We start from the raw sequence: 24,141 nt of genomic DNA on the forward strand, positions 1-24,141 counted from the left end.
CCCGACCTTTTCTACGATACTGAACGGCTCGTTATCTAGAGCAATCATTTCTGAAATTTAATAATGATATTTCTTGGCTGATATTTCTTGCTTATCTAATTCCCGCTTCTGAGCCTGAATGTGTTCAATTCTTGCTTTCATGGCTCTGCGGTGGAAACTGCACTCGCCTTGCCACTGTTGCTTTTTGCTCAATTCATCCATCACAGATCGCATATAGGACATATAATCGGCAACTTTCTGGTCTTTACATGTATTTTGTGACAGAGGAACTTCCCACAGCGCTTCTCGAGTGGGTGAAGAAGTGTTTCCTTCAGGAGAGGCTGGTACGGTTGATGCCCCATGTGTGAGGTTGATGTCCCCTGATGTGGTAAGGGAGTGGGACAAGTGTCACGGTGAACATCTACGACCATTTGCATCTGGTGGACGGGTGTTGCAGGACAGGATGGTCGGGCGATTACTGCTTCCGAAGGACAGGTTGTTTTTGGCCAAGCTCTAATGGCCGTGTTTTTTTCGCATCTTTTTCGAAAGACACTCAGATAACCGCCCTTCCCCCTGGATGATGGCTTCAGTTTCGCGGATAATGGTTTCGTCTTTTTGGAACTCTTCACCCACTCTTCACATTTCTACGTGTTTTTGTTATTTTGTACCCGTTTTTTCGGGTTCTCGAACTCATCCTCAGAGTCAGCCTGGGATAATATCGCAGGTAGCGTTGTCAACGTCACGGTATAAGATGATAATGTCAGAAGGTCTGGCAGTGGCTTCTTCAAGTTTGGATTCAAGGTCTCTAACTAAATGTCGGTACCGCCTCGATGGATAGGTTCAGCATTGATTCCACTTCCTAGTATGAGTTGAAGTCACGCAAGAGGGACTTAACGTTGGGAGTCGTCATCGTAGCCATCATTATAGACTGATTCCTAAGTAGCTAGATTACCACGTCCTAATGGACAACCACCCTCCTGCGCATGGCCTCATCCCGTTGGGCTTCAGTTAGAGGGGTTACAGCCATTAGGACAGACCGTAAGAGAGACGTGACTTTCTATTATATCAATTGAAACAATGCCCTTTGAAACCAAAAATAACTGTTCTGATTTCAGTTCGAAGAAATAATTCAAATTAAAATGATGTAAATAGTTACCTGGTCCATAGCCAACATTTTCTTGATGATATCTATGAAGATTTCCTGGTGGGCTTGTTCAGCTACCAGGTTATTTCCCTTCAAGCCAGTTAATGCTGCAAAATCTATGAGTCCATCAAGGCATTTAGTCAGTTCTACATGTTCCTGACATGTATGCAATCTCCAGGCAGGAGGGCTGGCTTCTGTGTCCCAACGAAAAAACTATGATCTCTTGCTTCCATATTCGAGCATTTTTTTGTGGACACTTCTTGGGCCTCGAAATATACCGGAGTTGAGTATACTCTGAAGTCCCTGAGTACAAGGTCACACCTAAATATAACTCAGAAACTATACAACTCAACGACCACATATCAATTGCCTCACAAAATGGGGGGCCCAGTAAGACTTAAGGTGCTCTGTAGAACCGAGTTTGGATATATGCTATCCTGTTATTCTCGTTTGTAAATAATGAACTCCAGAAGTCGATGACTTTTATCCGATTGGGCTGTCCTACAGGATCAACAAGCATTATATCATCTGGTTTCAGATCGGTATGAATAAGGCCTAGTTGCTGAAAACAAAAGAAAATGATTACTGTAATAAATTCGGAAATATTCCATTTCTGAAACAGAGCAAATTCCGATTCTTTTTTATGATAGGATCAACAGATGATTGTTAAAGGTGTCCAATAGGTCTCCGACATGATTAGTGTTGTAAAATTTCCGGAAATATATTTTTGGAAAAATTTCCTGAAATATTGGAAATATTGGAAACATTGGAAAAATATAAGGAAATAGAATATTTATTCATAAAAAAAAACAAAAGAAAACACAGAATGCTCATACTTAAACCCAAACAAATCAAAATAATGTCAAACTTCCTCAAAAAATGAAAAAACGAAACACAGAATACCTTATACTTAAAGACAAAGAAAAATAATATTAAACTTATTTTAAAAAAATCTTATTTTTGATGAAGAAGTTGAGCCAGAGACATATCTTCATCGGTATCATCACACTCAACATCTTCATCGTGTACGTCTACTGCCTCAAAATCTTCAATAGATTCCAAAATAAAAATTGACCTATCGCCTTTTTCCATTTTCTTTAGCTAATTTTGATTATGGGATACATAGACTAGTTTGGCAGCTCTGTCATTAGTAAGTCTGCTTCTCTTTTTCAAATGAAAGTGACTGTAAACGCTAAAACTGCGTTCCGTTGCTGCCGAAGATGCTGACATTATCAAAATTCGTGTCGCTATTTGTGATAGTAAAGATGAACAACAAAGTCCTTTCCACCAGTAGAGTGGGTTATCAAAGTTACTTTTTCATATAAAGTTATTTCCAAATAATTTGCCACTCTTACAACGGTAATTCATAGTTCATAGTAATGGCATAGTTCGTTTGTTCTGAAGAAGTAGATTTTTGGGCCAGGTTGAGCGGTTTTTCATTTTCATCATCCTGAGATACACTTCCTGCAGAAAGAATCGATTTGTTGAATTCAATCATTCTATATGAGATATTTCTACTCACCGACGATGGCTCTTTTTCGTCATCTTCACTGTCTGAAATTGAATTCACTTTCTTGTTCACCGGCGAGGTATTACAGACTGTTACCTCTTGTTGAATATTATAAGTATAACAGTCAGTAAATTGTTCGAACGTCACTAAGGGCTGTAGGAGAATTTCAGATCTGCGATTTTCCTTTCTTGAGACATTGGAATTGTTCGTTTGCTCTGGAGAAGTAGATTCTCGAGCCCTTTTTCTAACCAGGTTGAGCGGTTGTTGATCCACATCATCCTGAGGAACCTGGAAAAAGAAACTGTGAGTACTTCTGAAGCAAATGTATTGAAGTTTTCAAAAATAAAGATTTTAATTGACAGTAACAACTACTCACCAAAAGATATTCACACTTTCCTTGGAGTTTTTGCTGATGGCCCTCAGTAAAGTTATTGTTCTCAGTAAACTGTGCAGGTTATGGACAATTTTTCAATGGAATTTTAGCACAAGCAGCCTCTATCAGCTGCAAATGTTTCTCCACATAGTCGCAGTCACTGAAGTCTACTAGATGATCCATGGAGATGAAGTCATGGTCAAGAGCTTCAGCTGTAGTAATGCTTTCTGACTGAAGTTGAAAAATATCTATGAGTTCCCAGTAAAATATTATTACATTCCATCCCAACCCTAGAGTTCTCTAGTTTTGATTCTTCTTCAATTCCAGGTTCACAGAAAAGTGTTTTTTTGTGCTTACATTGATATGGCCCTAGATATTTTTGTGAAGAGTTGTATATGACATATTCTACATCACAAAACATAATTTTCACTTCTTGTTAGTGATTCATTACAGAGATTGAATCATTTTAAAATGATAAGTGAGGCTACTGATTTTCAAAAGATTATTTTTTAAATCCTCACTCTCTAGCAGACCTTGTCTTCGAATTACCAATTTTCTCACATATTGTTATATTTTTTTTTGGGGCAATGTTTTCGAAAATTATGAAAATGAAGCATTCTAAATGAATTGTGATATGCTAACATAAAATCATACTGCAACCTTGAAGAAATACTGAAAACATCATCCACTTGCAAATATGCAATTTTCTGATCTATTTGTCAATGGGTATACTGTGAAGAAGATCTGTATATGGAACTGATTCAGAGAATCAGCTTCATCAGTCAAATTCTGTGACTACATGATCTACAAGTTGGAGGTGACAGTCGTAGATGGTAAAAATTCAGTTGAGGTTTGAAATTCTGATGTGAGTTTTTTGGAATTCATTAGCAAGTACGTCGCGTGTCGCTCAAGAGAACATCCCATTTCCATAAGTTGTTGTCACATTTCAATATATGGGTATTGATACTACATTGAAATACAAGGAGCCCAAAAGATATAAATGTTCTTAAACTGAATTCAGAATTGTATACGCATTAGGGATTTATTTTCATTGTTGAGCAGCTACGATGTTAGCAAATGCAGGTGCTGATTCAAGTGATGGTGGAAAGGGACAGAAAGGTGTAAGTCATCCCCAGTTGGTTTATCCATAGTTGTTATGAAATATTCACTTGTGAAACAAGTTGGTACATTTGCTAGGTGAGTTTGTTAATAACTATAGAATTATTGCAAGAAGCATCTAGTTGACTGATCAAAATTAACTTTCGGTAATACGATCATTTCAAGTTGGACTATTCGCTGATGCTTCATTTTGAAATATACAAATGAATGGAGGTAGTTTTTCATGCCTCAACTCATGAGTAATATTCACATCAAGAAAGAGTGATGGCATATCACTTTAATCGTTGAAGAAATTTGCAAGTTGAGTAACAAGCTAATAATTGGGAAAAATAGGTGTTGGCTTTATATTTTTCCATCTGTACATATAATACACATACAAGGTAAAACATAAATACGTTGAAATGTTCGAAAGACGTGATCCTATATATATATATATATATATATATATATATATATATATATATATATATATATATATATATATATATATATATATATATATATGCCCTTCGAAACCAAATAATAGCTGTTCTAATTTCAGTTCGAAGGAATAATTCAAATTGAAATGATGTAAATAGTGACCTGGTCCAAAGCTAACATTTTCTTGACAATATCTATGAAGATTTTCTGGTCGGCTTGTTCGGCTACCAGGTTATTTCCCAAAATCTATGAGTTCGTCAGTTCTACATGTTCCTTACATGTATGCAATCTCCAGGTAGGAGGGCTGGCTTCTGTGTCCTAACAAAACAATTGTGATATCCTGCTTCCATAGTCGAGCATTTCTTTTGTGGGCAATCCTTGGGCCTGGATAATATACCGGAGTTGAGTATACTCAGTATACTCAGAAGTCCCTGACTACAAGGGCAAACCCAAATATAACTCAGAAACTATGCAACCCAACGACCACATGTCAATTGCCTCACAAAATGGGAGACCCAGTATGACTTCAGGTGCTCTGTAGAACCGAGTTTGGATATATGCTATCCTGTTTTCCTCGTTTGTATATAATGAACTGCCAAAGTCGATGACTTTTATCCGATTGGGCTATCCTACAGGATCACACAAGCATTATATTATCTGGTTTCAGGTCGGTATGAATCAGGCCTAGTTGGTGAGAACAATTCGGGAATATTCCATTTCTGAAACAGAGCAAATTCTATCATGATTGTTGAAGGTGCCCTATATATTTCCGACATGGTACATGTGAATAATATTTGTTTTTCCCTAACATTTAGTGAATGCAGAGATAACTACGGGATTGGTTTCTTCTATAGGAATAATTAAATAAAGAAAAAACGTATTATCGGTGGTTTAACATCTACACTCATCTGCGCGATTCGATTATTGATTGATTTGAACAATTCCCTAGGATATGACTCAATCTGAAACTGTTTCTGAGCTTGAACTAGATTCATCATTTATTATATGTTTGGTAACGTAGAATTGTCTATTTCATAGAGGATATTTCATTTTATTATGTTAACTGCGATATCAATTGCATTATTCAACCATGTCCCATCCCAGCTGCATTGTATTCCTATACGAATATACTGAAGTTATCAAAATAACATATTAGACACAAATGGAGTTTAGTTGAAATTTATTCATATGTTTTCATATCACCCTAACTGATTACAGAGCAATGCATAAAATAATGGTTCATTTTTGTTGTTTCACCATGCTAGGCATCGCACGTTGGAAGGTTAGACCTCGTTAATCTTTAACTCACACAAGTTCCTATTTATGAGGGTTCTCTTTCGTGAAGGGGCGTCAGCTGGTCAATGGAAGAAAAGATTTCCAATAGATGACTCTGGTAGTACAAATTTCCGCATAAATTATCAGATTTTATTATTTTTATAATTATGAGAGAAAATTAAATTTCAAAAGTGAGAACAGGCCGTCTATCGATTCATTCAGATGAATTCTACAATTCTACAAGTTGAAATCAACAGCTTGAAAAAATCAGAAATTTTTTAGTACCAATTAATCATTCATGATGAACAAATATGCTTTCAATGTGAAACCAAAATATTTCAAAATTTTTCTGAAACATTTTTTGAGTTCTTGTTATTTTTGAATATTGATTTAAATTGCAGTCTTATTTTTCAAGAAGAAAGGTTTTGACTTTCTACATCTTCATCCTCATGAAAAAAGTGGGAAACTTCAAACTCCATCTATGAATAAGTGTTATGTGCTAAACCGGCTAAGTTAGTTTTTCGTTTTGATATTTCCCAAATCAGTGAAATTAGTCAAAAATTATGGAGAATACGTTATTGTAATGTGGATAACATTCTCTTCCATAAAATCAATGCAGCTTTTTATCTTGTTTCCCAATCATCAAATGCGAAAATGTCAGAAAAAACAAAAGTGATGGTTCAAACTGTTGTATAAATCAGTTGACATGATGAATTCATATTGGGAAAAAAAAATTTGGAAAAAAGTGGAAAAAACAAAAATGGTGGTTCAAAATGTTGCGTCAATCAGTTGGGACAATGAATTCAGTTTGAAAAATGAGATTGTTTTGAAAACATGTCAGACAAAACAAAAATGGTGATTTGAAATGTTGCACTATATTATCATGGCGTCAGGGGAGCATCTCTAACCATCATAAAATCATATTTGTCGAATAGATATCAAGAAGTCAATGACAATAATTGCATTTTAAATTTCAAACTTGTTGAACATGGTCCTCCAAATGTCAGTATTGGGACCACTTCTGTTCATGATTTACGTGAATGACATCAGTAACTTCATGGATCCATATAGATCTGTTTTGTTTACTCTGACAAAAATGTGATCGAACTATCTAAAAAAATATCAAATGAAAGATAATATTGTTTTACAAAAAAAGCATATTAAACGAAAACGGTGGTTTGAAATGTTGCGTCAATTAGTTGTGACGATGAATTCAATTCGAAAAATAATGTCTTTTAACAGAATGTAAGAAACGACGATAATAGTGTTTTGAAATGTTGCATCAGTTGGAAAGTTGATTCCAGTTTGAAAAATAATATTGTCAAAGAAGGTCAACAACAATAACAACGGTTTGAAATGTTGCGTAAATCAATTAGTACTATGCATCCAGTTCGAGAAATAATACTGTTCTGGAAAGAAGATAGAAAAAACAAAAATGTTGGTTCAAAATGTTGCGTCTTTCAGTTGAGATGATGAATCCAGTATAAATAATAATATTGTTTGAAATCATGTCAGAAATAACAGAAATGATGGTTTTAAATTTCGCTTTTAGTTTGAAAAATAAGATTGTTTTGAAAACATGTCAAAAAAACATGAATGGTGGTTCAAAATGTTGCGTCAATCAGTTGAGACGATGAATCCAGTTTAAAAATGATATTGCTTCGAAAACATGTCAGAAAAAAAAATGGTTGTTTGTAACGTTGCGTCAATCAGTTGGGACGATGGATTCAGTTAGAAAAATAATATTGTTTTGAAAAATAAGTCAGGTTGAACGAAAATGGTGGTTCAAAATGTTGCGTCAATTAGTTGTGACGATTAATTCAATTTGAAAAATAATATGGTTTTTCAACAGAAAGTAAGACGGTTTGAAATGTTGCGTCAATCAATTGGTACGATGAATACAGCTTGAGAAATGATATAGTTCTGGAAAAAAGTCACAAAAAACAAAGAATGTAATTCAAAATGTTACGTCTATCAGTTGAGATGATGAATTCAGTTTGAATAATAATATTGTTTGAAATCATGTCAGAAAAAACAGAAATGATGGTTTTAAGTTTCGCATCAATCAGTTCGAAAACTAAGATTGTTATAAAACATGCCAACAAAACATAAATGAACTCATTTTGAAGAATGATATTATTATTTTGAATTGTTTTTAATGAATTGAAGTGACTCACCATAAGCAGTAAGAAGCTGCTTCAGAATGGGCCTACGTCTTTGCATGTCATAGGACGAAAAGCATTTTCCATGAAATCCAAAAAGTTTTTTCCCAGCATTTCAAAGGCGATACATATGCACCTTAATGATATTGTATTCATCTGGATTCTCGCACCTCAAATGCGAGAGAATACTAAATTCTCGTTTACCCTGAAAGTAAAAAACGACTTCATATTGAGATGTTCACTGAACTGTCATAGAATGCCCACGTTCAAAATGCAAGGATGCCTGGTTTCCAGGGGCTCCCAAATGAATGATATTATGAAATTGGAATTTTAGCTCTTGAAGATTCAGTCTACAATTCGAGCTGAACAAAAAAAGTGAATACTGTTTTCATTATCATCATTATTATCATCGTAACTCTTGTCTCTGTCTGCAGATGAGGGTTGTCTGAGGGTTGTTGTTCGTAGGGGTACGACAGCTGGTTGACGGAAAAACAGATTTTTTTGGAATACATACTGTTTAAGATGTTATGACTTATCTGAAAAATTTGATGACACCTTGTATGTGAAGTGAATTTGTTCATAAAAGGGATATACAAAAAGAGTTGAATAGTATTTGCTCAGGAAACAAGAACCAAGTTATCGTTTATTACTGAAAAAACTGAGGGGCCACGATCAAGATTATTCACGTAACTAGTTTCGAGAGTCATATATACCTATGACTTTCCATTATATCAACTGAAATAATACCCTTTGAAAACAAAAATTAGCTGTTCTAATTTCAGTTCGGAAGATACAATTCAAATTGAGATGATGTAAATAGTTACCTGGTCCATAGCCAATATTTTCTTGGCGATATCTATGAAGATTTTCTGGTCGGCTTGTTCGGCTACCAGGTTATTTCCCTTCAAGACAGTTAATGCTCCAAAATCTATGAGTTCATCAAAGGATTTAATTTCATGACGCATGTTCTCCTTAGGGGTTTCACCCGTCAGTTCTACATGTTCCTGACATGTATGCAACCTCAATGCAGGAGGGCTGGCTTCTGTATCCAACCAAAAAAATTGTGATGTCTTGCTTCCATAGTCAAGCATTTCTTTTGTGGGCAATCCTTGAGCCTGGATAATATACCGGAGTTGAGTATACTCAGAAGTCCCTTACTACAAGTGCACACCCAAATATAACTCAGAAACTATGCAACCCAACGACCACATGTCAATTGCCTCACAAAATGGGAGACCCAGTATGACTTCAGGTGCTCTGTAGAACCGAGTTTGGATATATGCTATCCTGTTTTTTCTCGTTTGTACATAATGAAGTCGATGACTTTTATCCGATTGGGCTACCCTACAGGATCAACGAACATTATATTATCTGGTTTCAGGTCAGTATGAATCAGGCCTAGTTGTTGAAAACAAAAGGAAATGGTTACTGTAATCAATTCGGGAATATTCCATTTCTGAAACAGAGCAAATTCCAACATGATTGTTGAAGGTGCTCAATAGGTTTCCGACATGGTAGATGTAAATAATTTTTGTTTGTTTTTAACATCTAGTGAATGCAGAAATGACTACGGAATTGGTTTTTTTATAGTGATAACTAAATGAAGAAAAAACGTATTATCGGTGGTGTAATATCTACTTACGCGACTCAATCTGAAACTATTTCATGTTTTTTTTAAATCGTTTGAAGCAAATTACTGAAATTGAACTAGATTCAATATTTATTATATGTTTGGTAACGTAGAATTGCCTATTTCATTGAGGATATTTCATTTTAGTATGTTTACTGCGATATCAACTGCATTACTCGCTGCATCTTTCATATACGAATGTACTGAAGTTATCACTATAACTTGTTAGACACAAATGGTATAGATTTACATCATCAACAATGTTGAAAGTTGTTTATATGTTTTTATGACATTCATTTACTCTGACAAAAATGCGATTGAACTATTTAGAATATCAAAAAAAAATATTTCAAAAATATTGAATGTCTCTATTTGTTTAAAACAATTCAATAAACAAATTACGTAAAAATTCATATCCTATGTTAATAACTGTCATTGTTTAATGTGAAAACATAATTAGCTAAATATCAATTGAAAAAAAATTTTATCAATAATTTTTAGATATTTCATTGTGCAATAGTTATAAAAAATCATAATTAACAAATGAATACCTTTTTATGACTTTCATCGCAGGATCGTATGAAGTATATGTATCAAAAGGGCTCCACGAAGTTTAAAATTTATAGGCCGATTATTTATACCTTTTATTCCATTATTTATGTAAACGGAGATTGGGAAAAAATTTGTTAGTTAACAATTGAATAAATGACATTTTATGTTATGAAAAAATTATTTTTTTGATAAACTCTCTTTAGCAACAGCGCGCTTATGCCATAACAGCCGCGCGGAACCCTATTTTCAACATCAAATTAAAATTATAAATAATGGAGATAGAGTTTCGCGAGTCTGGACTTTTTTCTCGGAAATTTCCTCCTCTTCAACGAGCTTTTTTTAAAATTGCTTGAATATTAATATTTTTTGAGCTATTAACAAAAAACTAAATACCATTTTTTTTAATCTTATTTTATTAATAACAATTACAATTTTTTACCTGCACCAAAATCCTTCAAAAACATTTTTCTAGAGCTGAATCCGAATCGAATGAGCTATCGCTCATATTTTTAGGACTTTCATCTCTATTTTTCATGTTTTTGAACTTGTTGATTAGACTATTTCTGGAGTAGACATTGTTGTACTTCACTTGTATGTATTTGAAAAACAAAAATACCTTCTTAATATCACAATATACTCCCAAAAGCACAATGGTTTAAGTGTGTGAAAATAAATGAAAATCGTTTATTCAAATTTGTTTGATAATAACATTACATTTGTTGGGTATGTTTGTGTGGGGCCATGCTATAGGCTAATGCCTCTTCAGGGTAAGTGTGCTGTATGTGTGTGTGTGTTTTGTTGTGTGTTGGAGTCTGTGTTTTGTTACGTGTTGGAGTCTGTGTTGTGTTGTTTTTGTGTTCCGCTTATTCATATAGTTTTTCCGTTGATCCGTATGGTGGTCCGGGTCCATTGCAGAGGTCGTGGTTGTACTTTTTGGGTACGGTTTTTTTGGCCGGGGCTGCGGGAGGGTGAAACTCTTCGTATTTCAGGTTTTTCCAGGACGCTGCTATCCGCTGTCCGTTATCTGATCCTCAGTGGGAGTTCCTCTAGGATATCCTGGATCGGCTCCGGCGGGTCTTCCATTGCTCCCAGGAGTCTGGCTGGGGGAAAGGGGAGCTTTTTCCTGGGTATCCTCCTGGATCCTCCACGGGGAATTCAAGGTGTAGTGAGCGTGTTGATGGCATCGGTGTTGTTGCTGCTCATCGTTCTGGTCGCATATCGTCCTTGAAGTTCCTGAAATCGTTGGTTGATAGGTGTAGTATTGGTGAAGTTGTATAGGTTTAGGGATGGGTATCGATAGGGAAGGTTGTGTATATTTCGAAGGAGTCTTCTCTCGGTTGTAAGAATTCGGTGTGATAGTCTCGGGGGAAGCGTACAGTATATCATCGCTTTGTAGTCCAGGACTAGTCTTATGAAGGATTTATACGTGTGAAGGAGAGTTTTACTGTCACATCTCCCGAGCTTGCCTCTAAGAGCCTTTAGGAGGTTGGCTCTCTTCCGGACTCTGTCCAGTTTCTCTCTCAGGTCAGTCTCCCAGTTGAGGGTCCTCGTGAAGGTGACCCCCAAGTAGGACACCGAGTCCTGGAGTATGAGGTTTTCCCCCAAAAGTCTGAGACCCAAGTTATCAGGGTTTAATTTAGGACGAGTAGAGGTGTTAGGATGTCGGAATAGGATAGTTTGGGTTTTGGTGGGGTTTATTTTGATGCGCCATTTGTTACACCATTGCTCAAAATGGTCGATCATGTTTTGAGCTTGAATTTGCAAGCGGCGGGTGTTGGGGGCGGAAGAGTAAAGGATAGTGTCGTCGGCGTATTGTAGGATTTTATGGGTAGTGGGTACGTCATGAGCGTAGATGAGGAATAAGGAGGGAGCGAGGACTGAGCCTTGGGGGACTCCGGCTTTTGGAGTGAAAGGGGAGGATAAAGCTTCACCGACTTTAACGCGGATTTGTCGGTTAGATACGTAGGAGGCTACTAGTCGGATGAAATGATGAGGTAGAGGTGTTTTGAATAAGCTTCCAGATCAGGCCCGCGTGCCAGACCTTGTCGAAGGCTTTTTGAATATCTAGGGAGATTGCAATAGTGCAAGAAGAGGCGTTGATGTTTTGGGATATGTGAGTGTGCTGAATGTCCCGTTTCACTGCATATGTTGCAGTATTTTGGGATGGGGGGTAAATGGTTGATGTTTGAGGCCTCACACTCATGGTTTCGGCCATAGATATTAATACCGTGAGTCAGACATCTGATATATTAGTCCTTATTCGCTGTAATGACGCGAATAAGGGTAGTAGGTTTGGAGGTTTTTTTGAAGGTTATCCTCCAGATTTTTGAAACTTGCAGTTTAGCTGCTTCTAGGAAGCCGCTAATTTCTTCTATAGAGAAATCAAGGTGGACACCCTTGATAATAAATGATATGTGTGGTTCTTTGGGAGCTGACGGTTGTGGGTTTTTTCTTCTGAGGTCAATGACTTTGATGGAGGTGTGACCTGTACGGTCACGCAGGAGTTTTTGAAGTTGTTCAGAGGTTTTGGAGTTGTTGTTCGTTTTAAGTAAAGCTGTGCGGTTGAAATTAACCTTGAGTTCCGTGATCTGGCCACAGAGGAATTCGTGGGTGTTTAGCAGATTAAATAAAGCCCTTTGACTGGCTAGGTCATCGGAGATTTCTCGGATGTTAAATAGATTAGTTTGATTAGGTAGCTAAACCCGTGTGGATGTTGGAGGGGGGGTCACAGTTGGTCGTCATAGACGAGCCGGAAAAGGAAGGAGAGGGATTAGAAAAAGGGATTTGATTACGTTTGGTTTGGCGAGTTTGTCTCGCCGAGTTTGTCTCGCAATAGTTTTTTAATAAAGAAGTGTACGACCTTATGTTTGGAGATCCTTTAATAGCAGCACCTCTAGATGCTGTCTCTGGAAGTTTAGCAGAACCTTCGCCTTTTGGATTAGGCTCTGATGTCTCTTTCGGAAGAGTTTGATTACAATAATCAGTGACTCCTCACGCCGGTAGACACTATGAGGTAATCCTTTGGGTTTAGGTACTCACTTCACTTCACTTCACTTCACTTCACTTGCACTCTTCACTAAAGCCGACCTTCACTCGATGAAAGCTGGCACTGGAATGTGGTGTAAGTGTGTAATAGAATAATCTATTTATAGAAATCATCCCCACCTGGGTTTCCATCCCATAATACGAAACTAGGAAATCTATGCCGGGAAAAATTTTACCTGTACACGCCCTCGATGGTAATTATTCAAATTTGGTTTCTGACATGGAATTAAAGCTTTGTCCTGAACCTAAGAAATATTGAATTTGTCTGAAGATTGATTTCAAAATTGACATAGTATAAATACTTTCCATAATTCCCAGAAAAAATTTGGGAATATTTCATCCAATGAGCACTTCCATATCAATATTTTTCACTGCTTGAAGCCTAAGTGGAAACATGTTTTTCCTTGATTACAAAAAATAATTTCACGCATCTATTATTTATAAGGGTCAATAGCTCATCGGTAGAATTCTTGCTAATCTCGGTGGTCGAAGGTTCATTTTCAGATACATGACAAGACATGAGATATATCATCAACAATAATAATATAACATATATTTGAAATTCAAAGTTATTAGTTGAAAGAACCAGTGAAAATTCATATTTAAAACCAACATTTGGATACTAAAAGAAATACATTATCACCACCAACTCACCACGTTCTTAAACGTTTTTATTTAATTTTTTCCACAATATATTATACTGAGTGTTGCTTCTTTATTTGTAATTTTCTACTATTAATAGTATTATTATTGTTGGCATGGAGCGAATCAAATTTTTTTTTTTCGTTAATGAATCGTTTTTTTCTACAGTAAAAATTTTCATCATAGTTTGTATTTACTTTTTGAGAAAATGTGAAAAAACTCAAAAATTAAAAATATTCAAACTGATTTTGAAACATCTATAGAAAGAAATACTCAACACTTTCAGCTGGGACTCTCCAACAGAGATGTAAACACAATCTCCAAAGAACAACTGTATGAAGTTATAGTTGAAAATGCTAGAAAAAAATACATCTCTCAAATTTATTTCAAGGATAGCCCAAAATATATGGAAAAATGGGAAAAATTGAATATTTCCGTTAAAATAAAGTAATTTCTATTACAGAATCATTTTGAGTTTTATGTGAGATTCTCAATATGCTTCTGGACTATAGACGTTTGAAAATATAAAAAGAAATTAAAATTGGGTTGTCAAGAAGAAGAAGGAGCATATTTCGAACACCCCACTAATCATTGTGTTAAAATTAATTTATTTCTGAATTGACTTTCATTATCAGGCATGATTCTACTATGACTCGAAATCTATGAAGTAACAAATAAAATTATAATGAATAGCTGAAATATCAATTATATTGAGCAATAAAACGTGAAATGGGGAAATAGAATTGATAAAATAATCAAGATACAAATCAAGTTTCTATTGTTATTATCCACAATCGTTCTCGGGTGGTGATTTATTATTTATTTTTGCTTGTTTTCAAGTTTCATTCCTTTTTATTTATTTTTTTTTACTCTGTAGTAATTTTCATTTTGTTTCTTGATATTGTTCGTTTTATTGAATTCTCATTCGACGTATTATTGCTCGATATAATTCATATTTTAGATATTCATTATAATTTAATTTGTTCTTTCATAGATTTCGAATCATAGTAGAATCGTAGTAGATAAAAAAATTCACGATGGAATATTGTCAACCATTTACAAACAAATTCACTTCCACTCTAGTATTTTCAGTATAAGTGTGAAAATCTTAAATTTCTCATCCAGCACATTCAAACAGTACACTTTTTTGCTATTTACAATTGTACATGAAGTCAATTCGTGAGCAATTTGTGAACAGAATATGAAATGATCATTTGCATTTGATCATTTTGATATCGACATCATTCAAATAGAATTATCCCATTTCACCGAATATATTTTAAACCCAGTAGTTTTTCAATTCCTCAAACCAAAAGCCATCAACCTCATACCTCCTATAATCGCATTGTATTAATGGTCATCCTGATCATTTCTGAGAAGGCTGTAGGTCAGCTGAATTACGATAATTCAAAACGTATTATATAGGATATTTCGTTAAGTGCTTCCTATCTTTGAATTTGAATAAAACTTCGTGTTACTTCATGAAAAGTGAGAAATAGAACTTTTTGTGGCAAAAAAATAAGAAGTTTCATTTCTTATATAACTAACGTTATTTACAAATGAAAGTGATGATCTTCTACCACGTAGTAACGGCTACATCCATCGAATTTTGTATTCATTTGAGAGACCTATTGATGTCATTATGTGGGAAATATAACATCGTTCAAATGTCCGCCACCGCTTCTCTGAGTGGAGCGCATGTGAGACATTCAATTTTCCATGACTTTGGTGCATGAATCAGACTGAATTTGACCAATCGCATGGATTATGTTGAAGCTTCAACGAGATGGCCGTTATTAATTGTCAAAGTTTGGAAGTTTTTGTTGAGAGATTCTGTAGTTGTCATTTAGTGACCACACACAAATCTAATGTACCTCAATTCTATTATGTAACCATATGTAAAAACCACTGTAAATATTTAAAAATTGTACACGGGCTGAAGGACTTCGGTCTATGGCCCCTTGGGAATCACCAATAAATGACATTCATTATTATTATTATTATTCTAATGCAAATCGTCATTTTGCCAAACTTATAAAGTCTAATAGAGGGAAATTGCATCCATAACGTCTTTTTCACTTGAAAATTTTCATTAAAACCTAGTTAACAAACCAACGAAAATTTCAAATTGATAATGAATAACATCCCTTCGCATAAGTACAGAATACGGCTACTATCTATCAAGTCAATATTCAACGAACGAACTGTCCCGACTACATACTAGATAGGCTGAAAAGTTCCTAGGCTAACACACAGATGGCGAATTCGTTAGTTCGGACTTCCATTGTCTAACATGATATATGTATTGTGATTTGGAATTCCTGAAAGAACCAATAATGTCGTTGTCAGTTCAATTACTACCAAGAGGTAGGTAAGTGGCAATTCGAAAATTCATTTCGAGAGCAAAGCAATTTTCATTTGTCAAATGAAAATTTTTGTCTGGTTTCTGACAGTAGTAAAATGTATTTTGTGTTGAATAAATTACATACTCACTTCTTGTGTAATTTCATGTAATTCAAAAATTAACTGATTTTTCCCATTTTATGTAAATAACTGTTAATGTTTATGTCACTGAATAGAGAATTGTATAACTTTTCATGGACAACGACAACATCACTAGTATGATATATATAAATTGAAGGGGTTATTTCAAGATTAATTTTTGGGAAAAAAGTTTTTGGCTTTCTACTACTCCATCTTGATACAAAAAACAAGGATGAGGGAATCTTCCAAAGAAAGGAAGGAAGTTTTCAATTTTAAAATAAGTAACTCTATACATGGATGTGTAGATCATGCAAAGAAGTAACTTTCAGACACAAACTGAAAGAAAGTCCTCCTGAAACAGCTACTTTCATATAAACATTGAATTACACGAAAGAAAAAATTCTTTCGAAACAAATACTTCTATGTGAACACTGAATTATACAGAAGATACTTTTCTCTACTCAGTTTGTATTTCAAACATTCGTTATGGAATAAAAATCAGATATCATTCACATGAGTTCTACTTTAAATGAATGGTAATAAATTGCACTTACATGGAACACTGTCACCCTTAGTGGTATACACCGATGTTTCGCCTTATGACACTGGCCTTGTGGCAAGTGTCTTAAGGCGAAACATCTTCCTTTCCTTGGAAGATTCCCTCATCCTTGTTTTTTGTATCAAGATGGAGTAGTAGAAAGCCAAAAACTTTCTTTTCCAAATATGATATATATGTTAAACAATCATGATTTCAAATTAAAAACCGACCTGTTTCGGGGTTTTTCTCTAAAGTCACCTGTTTGGAGAAATTGAATTTATTCCAAAATTTTACCAGTTCATTGTAGTTATTATTCGATGAGTAGTTATGATACTTCTGAACTGAAGTACAGTAATGATTTCGAGTTGTGATTCGGAATAAGTAAATCTCAAAAACAATTTTTAATACCCATTAGCCGAAGAAGTTTCAAATCAGTAATCTGGAGAGGATCCATATTGTACGTTAAAAAATACAAAGGATATAGCGAAAGTATATAAATGGCGTTATCAGTGGACTGTAATTTTAATTGTAATTAATTTCGATACGAGAGCATCAAAGTTACCTGATAGTTGAAGTTTTCCTCTTGGATAAGCTGCTCTGGGTTTTCTCAGGAGCTCCTCGGAATGTTTTGCAGCTAACTTAACTGTTGATGCATATACTCGTTGACACAACATTCACAAACGGGATAGATAGCGGTATATCGAGGAGATAGCGAACGAACTGATTATATCGTTTTCGAAACGGTTGCGATTCAACTTCAAAATCATTAACAACACTAAATCTTTTTTCTGGTAAGTCATAAAAAAACCCATGAAAAAATTTGAATGCTCGGTATCGCGATAAAGACATCGAACTGAAAATTGAAATGTTGCCGGTTTTCCAAACACATATTAAAAGGGCATTCTCAGAAAAAAATGTACACTTGTAATTATTCAAACCCATTTATTATAGAGAAGATACAAAATAAAATCATTTATTATTGAGAAGTTAAAAAATTAAAACATTCCATAAAAAAATAAAATAATGCAAGATATTTCAACTTACAACATCGCTTTTTCTTCATATCTTTATTTTAATTAATACTGTTATTTTCTCCCAAGTTTTTTCATCAAAAGTTTTGGGATGTTTTTCATTAGTTCCTCGTACTTCATATCGCTTGGACTGTGTTTCAGTCCAAGGAATTAGAACAATTTTTTTCTCATTTATTACTGTTTTCGTCTCTGATGCTCTCTTTGAACTAGCACATTCCTTCACAACTCACTTTTTCTTGAAACCTTTTTGAACATCATCATTGTCAAGCTCTTCCTCAGACTCCATGTCGCTGTCATCATTTTCATCAACTACATTTTTTACCATATAAAAGTCGATCTCGTCTAAGCTTTTACTTTTATATTTTTCGCTTTCACCTTTCTACATCAACAAAAAAAAAAGTTGGAAAGTTTTGCTTTTTGATAGAGGTCATCAGGAAGCCCCGGTGAATTCCAGATGTGTGTCCTATGAATGTAGCTAACTGTTCAATATCAACATCTGTCATGTTGAAGATCTGCATTAGTGTGGCCAAATGTGTTCTGAGACGTGTCGCAGTTATTGAATCCGGATTTTTTGCTCCACTCAATCGGTTTGTTTCTTTATGCCTTTGTAACTGCTTTCAGTTTTGAAGTCTACCTTAGCAAAGATAAATACATTTTCTTGTGGAACAATGGTAGGGGGAATTCCAACCATCAACAGAATATTTTTTTGTACATCACCACTAAAAAGTACAGGGACTCCTCTACCTTTCTTTCCTTTATGACGTTTCAATTTTTTCAATAGCAGGCGTTCTAACGCAGTTATTATACTCTCAAATTATTCATAATGCCCCTTCTCATTACCGCAAGTCAAATAGGTCCGCAGAATCGTTCTCTAAAGTTCACCAGGTCGTCTTTCATTCATAATTAAATCGCGGCAATAAATGGTTTCAACCAACAGATTATAAACTATGGTGTCTGAGTTATTAGTGTTGAGTTTCTTGGTAGCTCTTTTGGTCAAATCAATAAAATACTGTTTGAGGACTTATGAGTCACTAGCGAGTGGTACGATCCGATCGTTATTCTATTCCATTTCAAATGGAGATTATTAGCGGCTCAACTTGAAACTTTGAATTTCCAGTTAGCTGTAAATGAATGAATCATAGTTATCAAATGAAAAACGTCCTCAGCAAAAGATACCGTTTCACCGCCCTCAGGAACAAAATTAATGACAGTATCACAACACTGGATGAATTCACGATATTATTGGCAAACGAAGGTATTCCATATTCATTAGTGGCTGAATCATATATAGCTACTTTTTGTGAAGCTTGGATATTGGATATGATCTCAGATAACGAGCTCCAGACGAAGAAATCAATTCATCTGCTTTAGCCTCAAGAGGTATTTTGTCCGCTCGCATTCGTGTAAATACTTCTGTTTTCAGTCTGTTTTCTACTCTACGATGACACAATAAAAAAGCAATTTGGCCGTTACTTTGTGTCCTTCCGCTTTTTCCAATATACTTTTTCCTATGTATATATAATAGTTTTGAAGAAAAAAAACTAAGGCAATTATCACATGGGACAATTATTTGTTGTTTTTAAAATCCACAGCTCAAACAACAATCGTGTCCTTTCCAAATTGTTTGGAGACGTGGACAATAATTTTTATCACATCCATTTCGGTGGAATGGTTATTAATCATATGCCTGGCAAAATTGGTTACATCGGTTGCACAGTACTAACAAAAGTTCTTCAATTTTTTTTTTGTTGATATTGTCCCAACATCTGTAATATTAAAACAGACTCTTTTTTATTACTGGTTCCGTATTCGTTTGGATTCCTATTCACTTGATTTTCATGATCGAATACTATTTGAAATCCTTCTGTTGAAAACCATCCAGTTTCATCATTTTTGTTAATATCTAATGGACAAATTAGGTCTCCAGTTTGAGTTTTGGTCTACTTTTTAATTATTTCTGAATTATTGCAATCTGTCAGGTGTTTGTTAGGTGGACGACATGTTTAAATCAGATGAATAATATATTGTGATTGAAGGAGATACCAAAAATGAATAATTGCAAATAATGGGTTTGTAATAATCATAAACTTTTTACCGCATATGCCTTTCAATGTTTTTAATATTTTTCTTATATATGAAATGAAGGCGAAATTTTCTTTTGAATATAGTAACTACTAAACAGTAGTATCTGCAAACGCATTGTGAGACGTGTATTGAATGCGGCGTACTTTTACATTCACCTCTGAGCTGGATGGTACATATGAAGAGTCACTAGAATAGGAAATCTCATCTGACACCTGAAAAACAAATGACATGAAACTTTGGGCGTAGTATTTACATATTTACTCAGGTTATGCTACGCCCAACGATTTTATAATTTGTTTCATCTCATCAAGACTAGATTGCTGAGGAAAGAGGTGTGATGAGTACTACCTATTATTTAATGTTTCTCTCATAGGAAACTTTTTAAATAATGAAAGTCCGAACCTCTAATAGTCAAAAATAATTTCATCATGAACAGATATATAAACAACTCTGTAAATAATACATACTGATAGTATGCTAGAGGTGACGATGTGTTATTTTGGCAGACAAATATTTGTGGTCTTTCTGTTGCTGATTATATTTCGGAGCAATTGTAAAGAACTGACCAGCCCTATTAGGGCAAGGTTAACAAAATAAATAAACCAATAAAACACGTGTAAAACTGATATTGAAGTATTAGTTTCAGATTGTATATTCAAGTTTTTGAATGAATTGCTAATTTGTTGAATGTTTCAATCATTGAAGAACCTAAAGGCATACCAGTACATTTAGTGGTGAATATAAGAATATTTTTTCTGTTCATATTTTATCAACTGTTTACAATAAATTGACCTGTTTCAGTATTTTTTATTCATTCGGAATTAACAAAAGTAGGGGCCGCATATACCTGAAAAAAATATATAACCATATTTACTATATATTCATTTCTATCTTCACACTGATTCATTACTTTGAATAAAGGTTCTGAATGAAAACTCAATTTTGGGCCAGTCCTTATTATGTAGAACATCAGGATACAACTCTTCGAGTTCTTGACACTCCTTTCTTTTGGAGAGGTTTCCTTTTTTTTTCAAAAAAAACTTTAACAACATCTTTTTGCTTATTTGCCTTCTTCTTTGAACATTTATCCATCATATTTTCATTTTCTTTGTGTTTTTTTTACCTGAGAACACATTTTTTTGATTATATTCTCATCAATATTTTTCTCTCTTCGTTTTCTTCGCAGTCGCCGTCACTATTGTCGTTATTCAGCAAATTATTCTTCCATCCAACTGAATTTCATCTAAAGTATTTCTTTGATGCTTTCGTGCCTATTCCTTTTCTATTAAAATCAGCAATTTAGAGAGTTTTGCTGTTAGGTTAACAGTTCTGTTTTAACTATGACATCAATTTCTATATCGCAACATTATTTTAAATAAGTACAAATATTTCTAGCGTATGTAGGGGATACGAAATTATCTTTATTGCTATCATACCTAGAAAGCGATAGTGTAGTCTCAACTAATTTATCATAATACTAAGGTCTCAGTGCTCCGAAAAGATTTATCACAGATGGTTCTATTTTTTCACTTCCAAAAAAACTCTAAATGATTTCCTTATTTTTCTAATAGTTACATTGACGAAATGTTTTCTCGATGTATTTTGAGATATCTGGCTCCAAAAGCACAAATCAGGAAGTCACTTATAGCTTCCAGAGATATTTTATCTGGTCTCATACTCGAGAAAACTTCAGTTTTGAAACGCGGGACGATTATATTGCAATTTTTTATGAGCATATTCTGTCACTATGCTTGATACAAAAATTTTCATCTATAGAAACCAAGACACATCCTTGGGAATTTTTTATAAAATTTCCTTTCTTTTCCCGAACTGCTAATAATTTCCTTCTTTCTTCAGTTTCAACTTTTTTTTGTGAATATTTCTGAAACTTCTGGTTCACAGGAATGGTTTCTTTTCAAGCGTCTGAACATCATTTTCACAAAAATAACATATAATATTTTTTAGGCTTTCCATTTGAGGAGGATGAGGAAGATGATATGTTTTTTTGTTATGAATCAACGTAAATAGTTCATGGTCGTTATCAGTTTGTACCTGTAATGAAAAATACACATGCAATTGAATAAATTTAGATAACAGAATGTGATAATCCACAAATTTCTTCAATGTCCAAGTAAGAATTTATAATGAAAAAGTGTGCTAACTTGATAGCATTTATAGCAGAGTCTCTATTAGGTTGGCCAATAAAAACAAAACATGGCCGATTTTTTATAGAAAGGAGCTCATTTCTTCCATGGGATACGATCCAACCAACGATGTTTTCAATGCTATTTATTTCTATCAAATTACGAACTTTACTCAACTTGCAATGTTTGTTCGTATTATGTTTTAGTTAGGGTGAAATCAATGTTATGTCAATGTTATCAATGTGTCATTTTATTTCCAATATAGCGTATGACCCAAAATGTCATCACTCAAATGATATTGGTATCAAATGGAAGGGTTTGTTGGACAAAATACAAAAAATGTAATAATGTCTCTCTCTAAATTCAATATGGCGGATCGCCGAAGATAACTGAATAATTCAAAATGAAAGGAGTATATTTTAAGTTAAGATCAAGTTTCGGGAAAAAAAAGTTTCGGCTTTCTACTTCTTCTCGATACGAAAAATTTAGGAATCTTCCAAAGAAAGGAAGGAATCAATCCATTATAATGAATTTACTCTATACAAAGATGTGTAGATCATGCAAGGAAGTAACTTTCAGTATATACTCGAAAATTATTCCACGCAAGTATCGAAACTTGGTCAAAAAAACATAACAAAAGTAGGTAACCCTGCATTAGTTAATAAATATTATCACATGACCGTTCTACAATTCATTCATTTACTTTTATGATACATTCTACATTGCATATATTTTTTAGTTATACATACTTTGTCAACAAAACAATTGTCTTTTGACAATAAAAGACATTCCATAAATGATTTCATGAAATTGAAAATGTTGAATTATTAAAGAAACCTTTTTTATTTTTCAAAAGACGGTTAACCAGAATATTTTTTTAAAATTAAGATTTCAAGAAATGTTTCCCACAATAGGTACCCCTTTTTCTGAAAATGTGTTTTACTCAAAGGGTAAGTGTTGTATATACTAAATCTAACAGCAAGTCTTCTACTGAAAAATATGGTTTAAGAACTCTTTCCAAAAGGTAATGAATTACTGTTTCCGTTAACAAGGGATTATTATAACTCGTGAAAAACTGGTATCAGAATATATTTCTATATTCAACGTGCAACAGATAGACCAATAATCAAGGTAGTTACTTCAATTACATAAATACTTTTTTTGCATAGTACTCAAACGCAGTATTATTTTTTCAAATTGCATATAAAATATTTCTCCATCGAAAATTAATTGAAATGACTTTTTTTTTTCAGGGGTGGACATAATCAGAAAAAATAATATATTGTAAATAATTGAATCGGACGTTGATATTTGATGCAATCCAAACATTTCAAATATATTGAATTACCCTCAGAAACTTTCCAATTCAACTAACCTAGGTTTACAAACCAAATCTACAAGTGTCGCCACAAGAATTTTAGTTAAATTTAGCAATAGTAAAGCAATAACGTTATGCATATCCACTCTTTATTTCAATATTGATGTACTTAGGTGGTGTTTTTCAATATTAGCAGACTGTATATAATAAGGTTACTGACACTTTATAAATTAGAAATAGTATCACTGTATTGTACTTTCATGACATACCTTGATGAGTTGAGCTATATAGTTGCGTCGGCAGATTTTTAGACACGCACGCCTGGTACTCGAAGGTACTCCTGTCAATATAAATACATACAGTGTGATACTGTTACGTTTCAATTCAGCACTAGATCAAAACTGCTCCTATGTAACCTTTCAAAACACTACCTTACCTTTTAAGATCTTTATTCAGAGGATGTTAACAATGTAATTCAGTTACAAGTTGATTTTATTCATTTAACATCATAGTAATGGAATCGTTCGTTCCATAGAAAACCATACCTGAAATGTACAAAAATATATGTATGCTCCCTGACTAACTGCTTTGATCAGTACTTACCACTCACTTCGCATTCTCCTATTGCCAATTGACGTTGGAGATCCGAAATTCCTCGGTTTCTGAATACGGTTTGATGTTTTCGGTAAA

The 24,141-nt window shown here is 34.2% G+C and overlaps 1 long non-coding RNA gene across 1 annotated transcript; it reads right to left on the reverse strand.

Moving 5' to 3' along the window:
• Positions 1–1,941: 1,941 nt before the first annotated feature.
• LOC141486097 (uncharacterized) lies at positions 1,942–17,552 on the reverse strand. The gene is made up of 5 exons (XR_012467646.1): positions 17,436–17,552; positions 7,998–8,187; positions 3,010–3,237; positions 2,646–2,921; positions 1,942–2,587 (listed from the first exon to the last, which is right to left on the reverse strand). It is a non-coding gene; the product is annotated as an uncharacterized lncRNA (long non-coding RNA).
• Positions 17,553–24,141: the final 6,589 nt, after the last annotated feature.

The sequence above is a fragment of the Leptinotarsa decemlineata genome, unplaced genomic scaffold (assembly GCF_025532065.1).
Source record: "Leptinotarsa decemlineata unplaced genomic scaffold, Ldec_3_MD MMD2_tig00026347_RagTag_RagTag, whole genome shotgun sequence".
Lineage (NCBI taxonomy): Eukaryota > Metazoa > Arthropoda > Insecta > Coleoptera > Chrysomelidae > Leptinotarsa > Leptinotarsa decemlineata.